At 71.5% G+C, this 10,647-nt stretch overlaps 2 long non-coding RNA genes and 1 other non-coding gene across 3 annotated transcripts; 2 read left to right on the top strand and 1 right to left on the bottom strand.

Moving 5' to 3' along the window:
* Positions 1–1,266: 1,266 nt before the first annotated feature.
* On the top strand, positions 1,267–2,261 carry LOC128903616 (uncharacterized). The gene is made up of 3 exons (XR_008464133.1): positions 1,267–1,369; positions 1,922–2,018; positions 2,116–2,261. It is a non-coding gene; the product is annotated as an uncharacterized LOC128903616 (long non-coding RNA).
* Positions 2,262–2,605: 344 nt separating this feature from the next.
* Positions 2,606–2,749, top strand: LOC128903618 (U8 small nucleolar RNA). The gene has a single exon (XR_008464135.1). It is a non-coding gene; the product is annotated as a U8 small nucleolar RNA (small nucleolar RNA).
* Positions 2,750–5,162: 2,413 nt separating this feature from the next.
* Positions 5,163–6,300, bottom strand: LOC128903617 (uncharacterized). Its single transcript, XR_008464134.1, has 3 exons — positions 6,262–6,300; positions 5,784–5,852; positions 5,163–5,300 (listed from the first exon to the last, which is right to left on the bottom strand). It is a non-coding gene; the product is annotated as an uncharacterized LOC128903617 (long non-coding RNA).
* Positions 6,301–10,647: the final 4,347 nt, after the last annotated feature.

Raw genomic sequence — 10,647 nt, 5'->3', positions numbered from 1 at the left:
GGGGGGTGTGTTTGGGGGGGGTCGAGCGCAGGGTGGGGGTTGGGGGGAGGGGTTTGGAGGGTGGGGGAGGGGAGGTCGAACCCCCGAACCCCCCTTAATTCCCCCCCCGACCCCCTCCCCAGCCCCGATGCCGCCCCGGGGGCTGCTGGTCCCCGCCCGGTTCCTGGCCCTGACGGCGCATCTGGTGCTGCTGGTGCTGCTGGGCGGGGACACGGTGAGGGGCGGGGCCAGCGGGGGAGGGGGCGTGGCCAGAGCGGGGGGGGCGGGGCCGGGGCAAAGGGCGGGAGTGGGGAGACGGGGCCGGGGGCGTGGCCAAAGCGAGGGGCGTGGCCACGGCGAGGGGGCGGGGATGGGGAGAAGGGGCGTGGCCTCAGCGAGGGGGCGGGGATGGGGAGAAGGGGCGTGGCCTCGGCGAGGGGGCGGGGATAGGGAGAAGGGGCGTGGCCTCGGCGAGGGGGCGGGGATAGGGAGAAGGGGCGTGGCCTCGGCGAGGGGCGGGGGGACACGGGAACACGTGGCGGGGGGGGGGGAGGCGGGGACGCGTGTGTCCGCACGCCCGCACACGCGTCATCACGCCTGTGCTCATGACGTCACACGGCTCCACGCGTGTCCACGCACGTGTCCGCACGCCTCCCCACCCCCCGAGGACAGGCCACCCACACCGGGGTGTCCCCGGGGGGGGGGGGTGTGTGTCAGTGTCCGTGTCCCCCCCCCCGCACACCCATGTGTCCCCCCCGTGGGGTCCCCCCCCCCCCCCGCCCAGGACCCCCCCCGTCCGGGCCTCGCTGCCCCCCGACTTTTCGGCGGAGGAATACGCCCGTGCCCAGCGGTGGTGAGGCCCCCCCCACGTGTCCCCCCCCCCTCACATCATCCCCCCCCCCCCCGGCTTCTCGGTGCCCCCCACACCCCCCCCCGTGTCCCCCCGCCTCCTGTCCCCCCCCAAGGGTGACTCTGTGCCCCCCCAGTGTGCCCCCCCACGTCCCCTCCTGTCCCCCGTGGGGCGCCCAACCCCCCCGACCCACTCGTGTCCCCACTGGGGGGGGTCTCTGTCTCCCCCCCCACTCCCTGTGCCCCCCCCGTGTCCCCCCACACAGGGTGTCCCTGTGCCCCCCCCCCTCCCCGTGTCCCCCCCCTCCACCATCTCGGTGCCGTCCCACGTCCCCTCCTGCCCCCGTGGGGCGCCGCCCCCCCCCGACCCACTCGTGTCCCCACCGGGGGGGTCCCCGTGTCCATCCCCCCCCCTCCGACCCCCCCTGTGTCCCCGCAGGCTGTGGGGGGCCCTGGGGGGGGCCCTGGGGCTGCTGGGGGTCGAGTTCGTCGGGTTCTTCTCGGGGGGTCTCCATGTTCCGGCCCGGGCAGAGCCTCTTCTGTATCCTGGGGGGGGCCCAAAACCCGGGGGGGGGGACACACCCTAAAAATGGGGGGGCCCTAAAACCGGGGGGGGTGGCCTAAAACTGGAGGGGGGGGAGGGGCCTGAAATGGGGGGACCCCAAACCCAAACCGTGGGGGGAGGCCCTGAAACGGGGGGGGGGACCCCGAAATGGGGGGGGACACGCACGAAACACGGGGGGTGACCCTGAAACATGGGGGGGCCCGAAATAAGGGTGGGGGGGGGCGAAACATAAGGGGGGACAGGGCCCGACATGGGAGGGGGGCCAAAAACGGGGGGGGGGAGCCCCAAATGGTGTGTGTGGGGGGGTCCGAAACGAGGGGGGGATCCCTGAAATGGGGGGTGAGACACCCCAAAACCGGGCGGGCTGCCATCAGGGAGGTTCCTCCCCCCTCCAAAGGTCACGGGGGGGCCCTGCCAGGCCCGGGGGGGGGGCGGGTTTCGCCCAATTCCGCCCTGTGGGGGGGTGCCCGAGGGAGGAGGGGCCGCCCCCCCCCCATTTTTGGGGTGATTTTCCCTGACGTGGGGCAGCGCTGGGGGCCCACGTGGCGGCTGCCCTGGGCCTGGCCCTGGCCCTGCTGGAGGACTGGGACGGCGGCTCCTTCTGGCTCCTCTTCGGCCTCTGCAGGTGGGTCGGGGGGGGGGGGGGGCGGGGGGGCTTTTTTGGGGTGTTCCCCCCCCCCCCTTACACCCGACTGACACCCCCCATTTCCCCCCCCCCGCAGCGTCCCCCCCGCTGTCACCGAGGCGCTGCTGCTGGTCTCCATTCTGGGGTGCAGGAGAAGAGCCCTCTGAGCCCCGGGGGGGGGTGGGGGGTGTCGGTGCCCCCCCGCAACCCCCCCGGGGGTCCCCAATATGCGCTGACCCCCCCCCGCGTACCCCCTCACCCCCCCGCAACTTCCACCGCCGTGTTGAGAAATTAAAGGGTTTAGCGCGGGAAAGCGCCGGCGCGCCACGGCTTTGGCGCGGAAAAAGGGGGCGGTGGCCCCGCCCTCATGCAAATGAGAGCCGCGGGGCAGGCTGGGAGCGCGCGGGAGCGGGGAAGGAGGGGATTTTTGGGGATCGGGAGGGGGATGAGGGAAGGGGATGGCGGGAGGCGGCGGGGGGCGTCAGGGGAGTGCGGGGGGGGGCGGAGGGAGGGCGTTGGGGGGGGTCGCTGTTGGGTAGGGGGTGGTGGCGGGTGCCCGCCCCGGCGGGGTGGGGGCGCGCTCGGTATCGTCAGTGCGGTACATCCTGACCTGCCCCGCTTTGCGGGCAGCACGTGATGAGCGCGGCGTAATGACGTATGATTACGTGCCGCAGCGAGGGGCGGCGGCGGGCAACTGGCAACAACGCGCCGCCCCCCGCGGAGACTCTGAGTGCGCCTGCGCGGGGCAGGTAGGACCGTGGCGGGGAGGGGGGCTGCGGGCACGGGGGGATTCACCTGCGCCCCACTGATCCCCCGCCCCATGGACACGTGCTGTGCCCCATAGGACCTCCCCCAGCCCCATAGACACCCCTAGTGCCCCACTCATTCCCCCACCCCACGGACATCTGCTCTGCCCCATAGGTCCCCCCCTGCCCCATAGACACCCCTCGTGCCCCACACATCCCCCACCCCACGGACACCTGCTCTGCCCCATAGGTCCCCCCCTGCCCCATAGACACCCCTCGTGCCCCACACATCCCCCACCCCACGGACATCTGCTCTGCCCCATAGGTCCCCCCCTGCCCCATAGACACCCCTCGTGCCCCACACATCCCCCACCCCACGGACATCTGCTCTGCCCCATAGGACTCCCCCCCTGCCCCACACGCCCCCCCTTGTGCCCTCCACTCTCCGCACTGGGGCCCCACTCCCCCACTCTCCGGTTTCTCCCGTTTCTCCCAGTTTCCCACTTGGCAGCTCCCAGCCCCGTCACGCCGGTGCCCATCGGCACCACTCACGTCCCCCCCCCACAAGGACCCTCCGGTGCCCCCCGGGAATGATCCCCCCGCAGCCGACCCCCCTGAAGGCGGGAAATCCTGGAATCCTGGAATCATTTGGGTTGGAAAAGACGTTGAAGATCCTCAAAGGAGGATGTTTGTGACCGTTCCTCAATAGCTACGGGGCGGGGGGCAGGAGGACGGGACCCAGTGACGGGACAAGGGGCAACGGGGACAAACCGGGACACGGCAAAGGAGGAAAATTTCACTTGGAGGGAGATGGAGCTTGGGGACACGGTGCCTGGAGAGTGTCCTTCTCCGGAGATATCCCAACCCTGCCTGGAGCGGACCTGGCCCACCTGCCCCGGGTGACCCTGCTGTGGGGGGGGCTGGGTGATGGTCGCCGGAGGAGACGGAGGAGAGGGAAGGGGGATGGTGAGGGCATGGGAAAGGGCCCACGGGAAGGAGGGGGACGTGGGGTTTTGGGGACCTGGGTTTTGGGGATGTGGGGTTTTGGGGACATAGGGTTTGGGGGACATGGGTTTTTGGGGACATGGGGGTTTGGGACATAGATTTTGATGGATGTGGGGTTTTGGGGACGTGGGGGTTTGGGGACATGGAATAGTGATGGATTTGGCAGTTTTGGTCCATGGTTGGCCTCGATGATGTGAAAGGTCCCTTCCGACCTGGGCAATTCCGTGGTTCTCTGGGGCGGAAGAAGCTGTTTCTGCAGCGGCCCCCGGCCAGGCAGGAGCGTGTCTCCCCTCCCCGGCGCTGGCGGGGGCTGGATGATGGTCTCCGAAGGAGACGGAGGAGAGGGAAGGGTGTGGGTGAGGGCGTGGGAAAGGGTCCACGGGAAGGAGGGGGACGTGGGGTTTGGGGACGTTGGTTTTTGGGGACGTGGGCTCTAGGGACATCGATTTTTATGGATACGGGGTATTGGGGGACATGGGGTTTTGGGGAACGTGGGTCTCTGGGGACTCCTCCAATGGTTGGGGCTCTCTCCGGAATCCAGACGCCATTTGTCCTTCCTCTCGTGGTGTCGACACCAAGAGGCTTTTCCCTGGGGAACGCTGGCTCCAAGGTGCCATCCCCGAGCCAGAGGTGGCGGATGGGCAGCGCCGGGGACAGGCGCGGGGCCACCACAGCCCAGGGAGAAGAGCTGCCTCGGGGACTAGCGGGAGAGACCCACCAAGTGCCGGCCCTTCCTGCCCCCCCCCCCCCCAAAAAGGAGGGAATTTCCCCCCAAATTGGGAATGGGGGAATTCCCGGGAGAGGAATGGGATGGGGAATTCCCGGGAGAGGTTGTGAGCTCAGCCTCCAGCACCGCGCGGAGCCGAGGAGCGAGTTCCAGCCCGGCTCCCACGGAGCTCTCTCCCAAGGGGGGCCCGTGACGAGCCCGCGCCGGCGTTTCCGTCCTGTGCCCCCCATCTCTCCCCGGCCCCCTCCTCTCCCGAGACGCTCTGGCCCAGTTGGCCACTTCCAGCCCCCCCGGGGGCTCCTTGGAGCGGCCTTTTTGGGGCGGTTCCGACCACAGCCAGCGCCAAACCCCGCTCCCGGACATCGGAGGAGCCCCCCGGCGGGGACGGAGCTGGGTCACGAATCCCTGGGGGATTCTCCGGGTTCCCGAGGCTCCTCCCCGACCCGCAATGCCCCAGAGAAGGGGGTGGGCTGGGGGGGGGGCGGTTCGGGAAGGCAGGTGGCCCGGCGTGGGGCTCCGAAATGGCCGGGGAACCCCCCGGAGGGCTGAGTCCGTGGGGCAGGAGCCCAGAGGTCCGGGCCGTCCCTCCACGCTCCTCTCCTGCCCCACACCACGGGGAGAGGGGCCACGGAGGGGGGGCCACGCGCAGGCAGACGCGGAGCGAAGCTTTGCTGAAGGGGTTTATTGATGGCGAGAGGGCAACGGTCCGGGGCTCCCGGGGGTCGGGGGGGGCCATCCAGGGATGATCATCTCCTCGTGCTGCTGCGGGGGGACGGGACGAGGGTGTCACCGCCGGTTCCAGTCCTGGAAGACAGAGCCCGGCGTGAGACCCCCCCGGCGTGCGCCGGGCCAGGAGAGCGGCCGCGTCCCCCCCCGTCTCCCCGCAGAGCCCTGGGGACGGAGAAGGGACCCGGAGCCCCCCACGCACCCAGGGCAGGACCTGGCTCTCCTGAGCCCCACGAGGCACCCCCAGCCCCTCGCCCGGCGTGGCCTTACCCGGGGACGCCCCGAAACCTCCCCGAGCCCCGCCCGGCCCCCGCGGGCATCCTGGGGGGCACCAGAGCCCCCCGCCCGGCCGCGGCGGGGGCCCCGGGCAGTCCGTGCAATGTCCCCCGGGTGCGGGGACCGGCAGGGCAGCGGCTGCGTCCCGCTGGCCCGGGACACACGTCGCCGCCGTCCCCTCGTCGTCCCGCTCCCGCGGCCCCGGCGGTCCCGGCCCCGAGGGCTCGGGGACCCCCTGGGGCCCAGGACCCTCCGTGGGGCTGGAGCGGCCGGGACGTCGCTCACCTAGGCCTCGGCCGCCTCAGCCATGCGTCTCTGGCGCGCCAGCTCCAGCAGCTTCTCAGCCCGGGGGGCCTGGGGAGACGGGGGGGTCAGGGAGGCGCTGGGAAAGCCCTGGGGGGGCTGGGGGCGAGTGGGCTCCCAGTGCGGGCACTGGGGGGAGTGGGGGTCCCAGTGGAGATACTGGGGGCGGAGTGGGGTCCCAGTGCAGACACTGGTGGGAGGGGGTGGGGTCCCAGTGCAGGTACTGGGGGGGGAGCAGGGTCCTGGTGGAGATACTGGGGGGGGAGTGGGCTCCCAGTGCAGGCACTGGGGAGGGAGCGGGATCCCAGTGGAGATACTGGTGGGAGGGGGTGGGGTCCCAGTGGAGATACTGGAGTGTCGAGTGGGCTCCCAGTGCAGGTACTGGGGCGCACTGGGATGCTCTGGAGCGCGGTGGCCGTGGGAGGGAGGGTCTGGGGGCAGCAGAGCTGGCTGTACCTACCGCAGCCCTCTTCACTCGCCCGAAGTCGATTCCCCCCTGTGGAGAGACCGTGGGGTCGCCCGGGGTCACTGGGATGTCCCCAGCCCCGGCGAGCAACGGGGGGACCGAGCGGCCCCCCCAGTGCCGCAGACTGGGCGCCCTCCCAGCCCACCCGCCGCTTACCCCGACGCAGCAACCTCCGCTCGCTTCGAAGGCCTGGGGAGAAAGAGCGCAGCGGGCGCTGGAGGGGACCGTGGCGGGGCCGGGGGGGACGACACAGGCTCCCCTCGGCCCCAAGGCTTCCCAGGAAAAGGCCTTCTGCTGCCCCCCAGCACCGTCCCCCCCCAGGTTTCACCTCACGCGAGGACCAGGGGTGAGGACGGAGACGAAGGAACCGCGGGGAGTTCGGGAGCCCCAGAGAGGACGGGGCGGGGGGGTGGTGGGGATGCAGCGATGGGGCGCGGGGGCGGTCAGTGGGACCCCCGAGGGCCGGGGACTCTGGAGGGCCGGGGGGGCGTGGGATGGACAGGAGAGGGAAGGAGCCCAAGCGGAGGGGCCGTGGGGGCTCCGAGGCGGTGGCTGGGGGGGGCAGAGGGGGAGGAGAGCGGAGGAGCTCGACGAGGGGACGGCGCGGGGGGGACGGCGGGGTCGGGCAGGGGCTGCGGGGACACCGCTGCCGGGGAGAGGGGGGAAGGCGAAGGGCTGAGGGGGACGAGGGGAAGAAAGACCTCGGCAGCGACGGAGAGGTGGGACACGGAGCGCGTGCCCGGGGGGAGACGGCAGCAGGGCCCAAAAGGACGGGACTCGGGGGTGCCGGGGGGGGATGGGACGGATGTGGGGGCGCCGAGACGAGAGGCCGAGCCGAGGGCTTTCGTGCCCCCCGCTGCGGCGGAGCCGGCGTCCCCCAGCCCGGCCCCCGGCCCGCGGCCCTGGGGACCCACCTGGGCATCCTCCGGGGTGCAGAGCAGGACGGCGAAGAGCAGGGCCAGGCTGAGCACCGCCACCTTCATCTTCCTCTGCCGCGCGGAGAGTCCCGGCTGCAGCTGGGGAAGGCGAAGGGGCAGATTTATCCCCCCCGGGACTCCTGCTCCTCCCTCCCCGCCCCGAGAGCCCCCGGGGCAAAGCTGGCCTTGGCAGAGACGCCGGCCCTGGCCACCAGCCCAGCCCCGGCACGGAGTCACCTCCGTCCCGGCACCGGTCCAGCGTGGGCATGGGGCAGCTGGGCAGGGAAGGGCCCCGGCACCGGGGGGGCGGCCGGAGGGGGCGGCCGGAGCCTCCCGACAGCCGGACGCCCGACAGCCGTGACCCACTGCTCCATCATGAGACCGGCCTCCAACAGCCCCCAAAGCCAGAACCCCCCAGCTCCCCGTGTCCCTCACCCCCAGACCCACATCTCCCCGTACCCCTCACCCCCAGACCCCCATCTCCCCACATCTCTCACCCCCAGACCCCCATCTCCCCGCACCCCTCACCCCCAGACCAGCCTTTCCCTCCAGGGCCCCCCAGGGGTGACAGCACCCTCCAACCAGGGCTCTCAGGGCAGAAATACCTCTGCCTCCTCCCCAGCCCCTCGGGTGAAGGGGGGGCTGGAACCGGCCCCTCTTCTTCGGCGCCGGGGACCCCGGGAGGAGGGAACGTGGGAGGGGGGGAGGACGGCCGGGGGCAGGGGCCACGGGGCCGGCAGGAGACCGGGGCCTTCGGGCACTGGGGGACACTGGTGGGTGCTGGGCGTGGAGAGGGGAGGGCTCGGCGTGGGGGACGTGCTGGGGGGCGGCCGTGCCCGGCTCCAGCCTCCACTGTTCCCCAGGCTCCGCGGGACCCAAACCGGTGCCGTTCCCAGCCACGGCCCCCCCCCCGGGCAGAGGGGACTGGCCCCTGCCCTGGCCCTCGTCCCGCCGCCGCCTGGGGACACCCCGTCCCCCCACATCCCCGGGGTCCCCCGGGCAGAGCCGGCCCCGAGAGCGGGTCCCAGCGCCCCGGCCCCGGTGCGGCGCTGGCTCCGCTCCCCGCTGGGGCTCGGCCACCGCTCGCCAAAGGCCCTCGTCCCCTCTGGTGTCCTCGGCCTCTGCTGGCCCCGGACGCGGCCGTTCAGAGGGACGCGACGAAGCCTCGGCTCATCCCCGGGCAGCCCCTCGGCGCTGATGGCGGGCACGGAGCCCCCCCCGGCGAGAGGAGGGACGTCTGTCCCGCGGCACCTCTGACACCTGCCCGCGCCCCGCGGCACACGGGGTCCTCCAGCCCCCCCGGGGCTTCCCCAGAGCCCGCTCGGGGGCAGAACGGCGGGGGGCGACGGCAGCCGGGGCGCCCTCCAGCCCCGCCAGCGGGCAGAGCCCCCTCAGGAGGGCGGTGCTGGGGGGAGCGGGGAGCAGCGGGTGCTGGGGCGCCCCAGCGCCGCGGTCCCTCCTTCCCCGGGGACAGGCCGGCGCCCAGAGGCGGGGGATCTCCCTTTCCCCCTTCCTTCCCCCCGGCTCCTGCCCCAGCCACGACCGTCAGCGGGAGGTGTCCTGAGGCGCACCCCGGCCTTGGGGGGGGGCTGCCCGCAGCCGAGCGCTGTCTGGGGCGGGGACCGAGGGGTTTTGTCCCCTTGCGAATATGGCCGTGGGTCACTTCTCCTACCCCGTGAAGAGCGCACAGCCCAGGAGCCCTCGGGGCTCTCCTGCGCGGCGGCGCCTGCGCCCCAGGATCTCCCCTGGAGCGGGGACGCTCGCTTGAGGTTCTGCTCCTCGGGGCCGGCAGGTTCCTCGCCGCAAGAGGCTCTCGGCGCCGTGCTGACCCCTGAAGTCTTGGCTAAGTGACGTAAGGGTTGATGGCGCGGCTATAATCCCTTAGACGTGAACCCTTGGCCAAGCCTGGGGCTCGCATTGGATCCAGCTGCACCTCGACTCCTCTCGGAGAAGGAGTTCGGAAAGCCGGGGGGTCCTTCCCAGCCCCGGGACCCAAGGGGAGGGTCTCCCTCGCGGCTCGCCTGGCCCTGGCCCCCGTGCGGTAAATAACCGGGTGCCCCTTGCCATCGAATCCCGTAAAACACTGTCGCCTTCACTACTGGCTTTGGTAAATGGTGTTTGCTGTTCATCACTATTTCGCTGCTGCTCTCTTACGAGTGAAGCTCATCCCTCCGCCGGGGACGGGGCGGCGCTGGGGGAGCAGCCGGACAGCCGGGGGGGCTGCTCTCCTTGGGGGAGCCCGGGGGTCCGAGCAGCCGGGGTGATGGAGCTGCCTCCCCAGGGGCGCCGCGTCCTCTTCCCTCTCCTCCGCCTGCCCCGCGCTGGCCCTGGCTCTCCATCTTGGTTTCCTTCACCCCCAGCCCAACCACCGCCACCCTGGGGGCCCTGGGCAGCCCCCTCGGGGCGCTGTGGGGCAGGGACGGCGTGGGGCTGGTCGCAAGCGGTGCGGGGCTCCGCTCCCAGCGGGGAGAGCCGCCGGGGGAAGCCGCACAAGCCGAGCCAGACCTTTTCCAGCAAGCTGGCGCCAATGGAGCTGCTCTCTGCCGTCGTGACGCTCCCGCAATCGGCCCCAGCTTCCGTCTTCAAGGGCGCAAGTGCCCCGAAGGGCAGAGGGAACGGCCGGGACCTCTCCCAACAGGGACAGCTTCAGGGCGGACGTGGGCATTTTTGGCTCGAGGAGCTCAGGTACCCCGGGTTTTCCCCCCTGCAGACGCACACAGCTCTCAGGGGAGACAAAGAGCGGCACAGAGCGCGACTGATTGGCTTCTGCATAACGAGGAGACCAGCCCTTCGATGGCATGAGCCACCGCTGGGAGGACATGGGACCGGCAAGGTCTCCATCGGGAGGCGCAGCACGGATCGACGGGTCTCTCTGGGTGGCAGAAGGAACCGCCCGTAACAACCAGCAAATCCACCGGCCGCGCCGAGCAACGGCGGCACCGAACGCCTTGGACTCGCCGCCTGCGCTGAGTTCCCGGGACGTCGGCGTTATCCCAGCAAACCCGCGGGTGCTCTGTAAGGCCGGTGCGTTCCTCTGTAAGCTCGTCCTCTGTTCCCTGCCACAGGAATTCCAGCCACCGCGCTGCGCTGCCCAAGGGCCGTTCACCCCCTAACCCACCCAGTGGCCCACGGCTGAAAGTAAAACAGCGCTCGAATGGAGTCCGTGGCCCCTGGGGTCGGGGTGGTGGTTTGTGTTTGTAGGAGACGTGGGGTGGGAGTCAAAGGCCGGTGGGAAAAATCTGGACGGGGCTTTGGAAGTCGGCTGGGAGGTTTGCCCGAGTTTCAGCGAAACTGAGGTGTCGCTGGTCGTGTCCCCGTGACGGGACAGGCTCCTGTCCCGGCTCGGAAGAAACCCTGTCTGGGGTCATCTGCCCGAGAAGAGGGAGACGAGGGTGCACTGAGAAGTCAGACACGAGAACCGTCAACGGCTCAGGGCCCTCGTTGACATTAGATGGCATTTCCG

This window comes from Rissa tridactyla, unplaced genomic scaffold (assembly GCF_028500815.1).
Source record: "Rissa tridactyla isolate bRisTri1 unplaced genomic scaffold, bRisTri1.patW.cur.20221130 scaffold_524, whole genome shotgun sequence".
NCBI lineage: Eukaryota > Metazoa > Chordata > Aves > Charadriiformes > Laridae > Rissa > Rissa tridactyla.
This window is presented reverse-complemented; position numbering and strand designations above follow the sequence as displayed.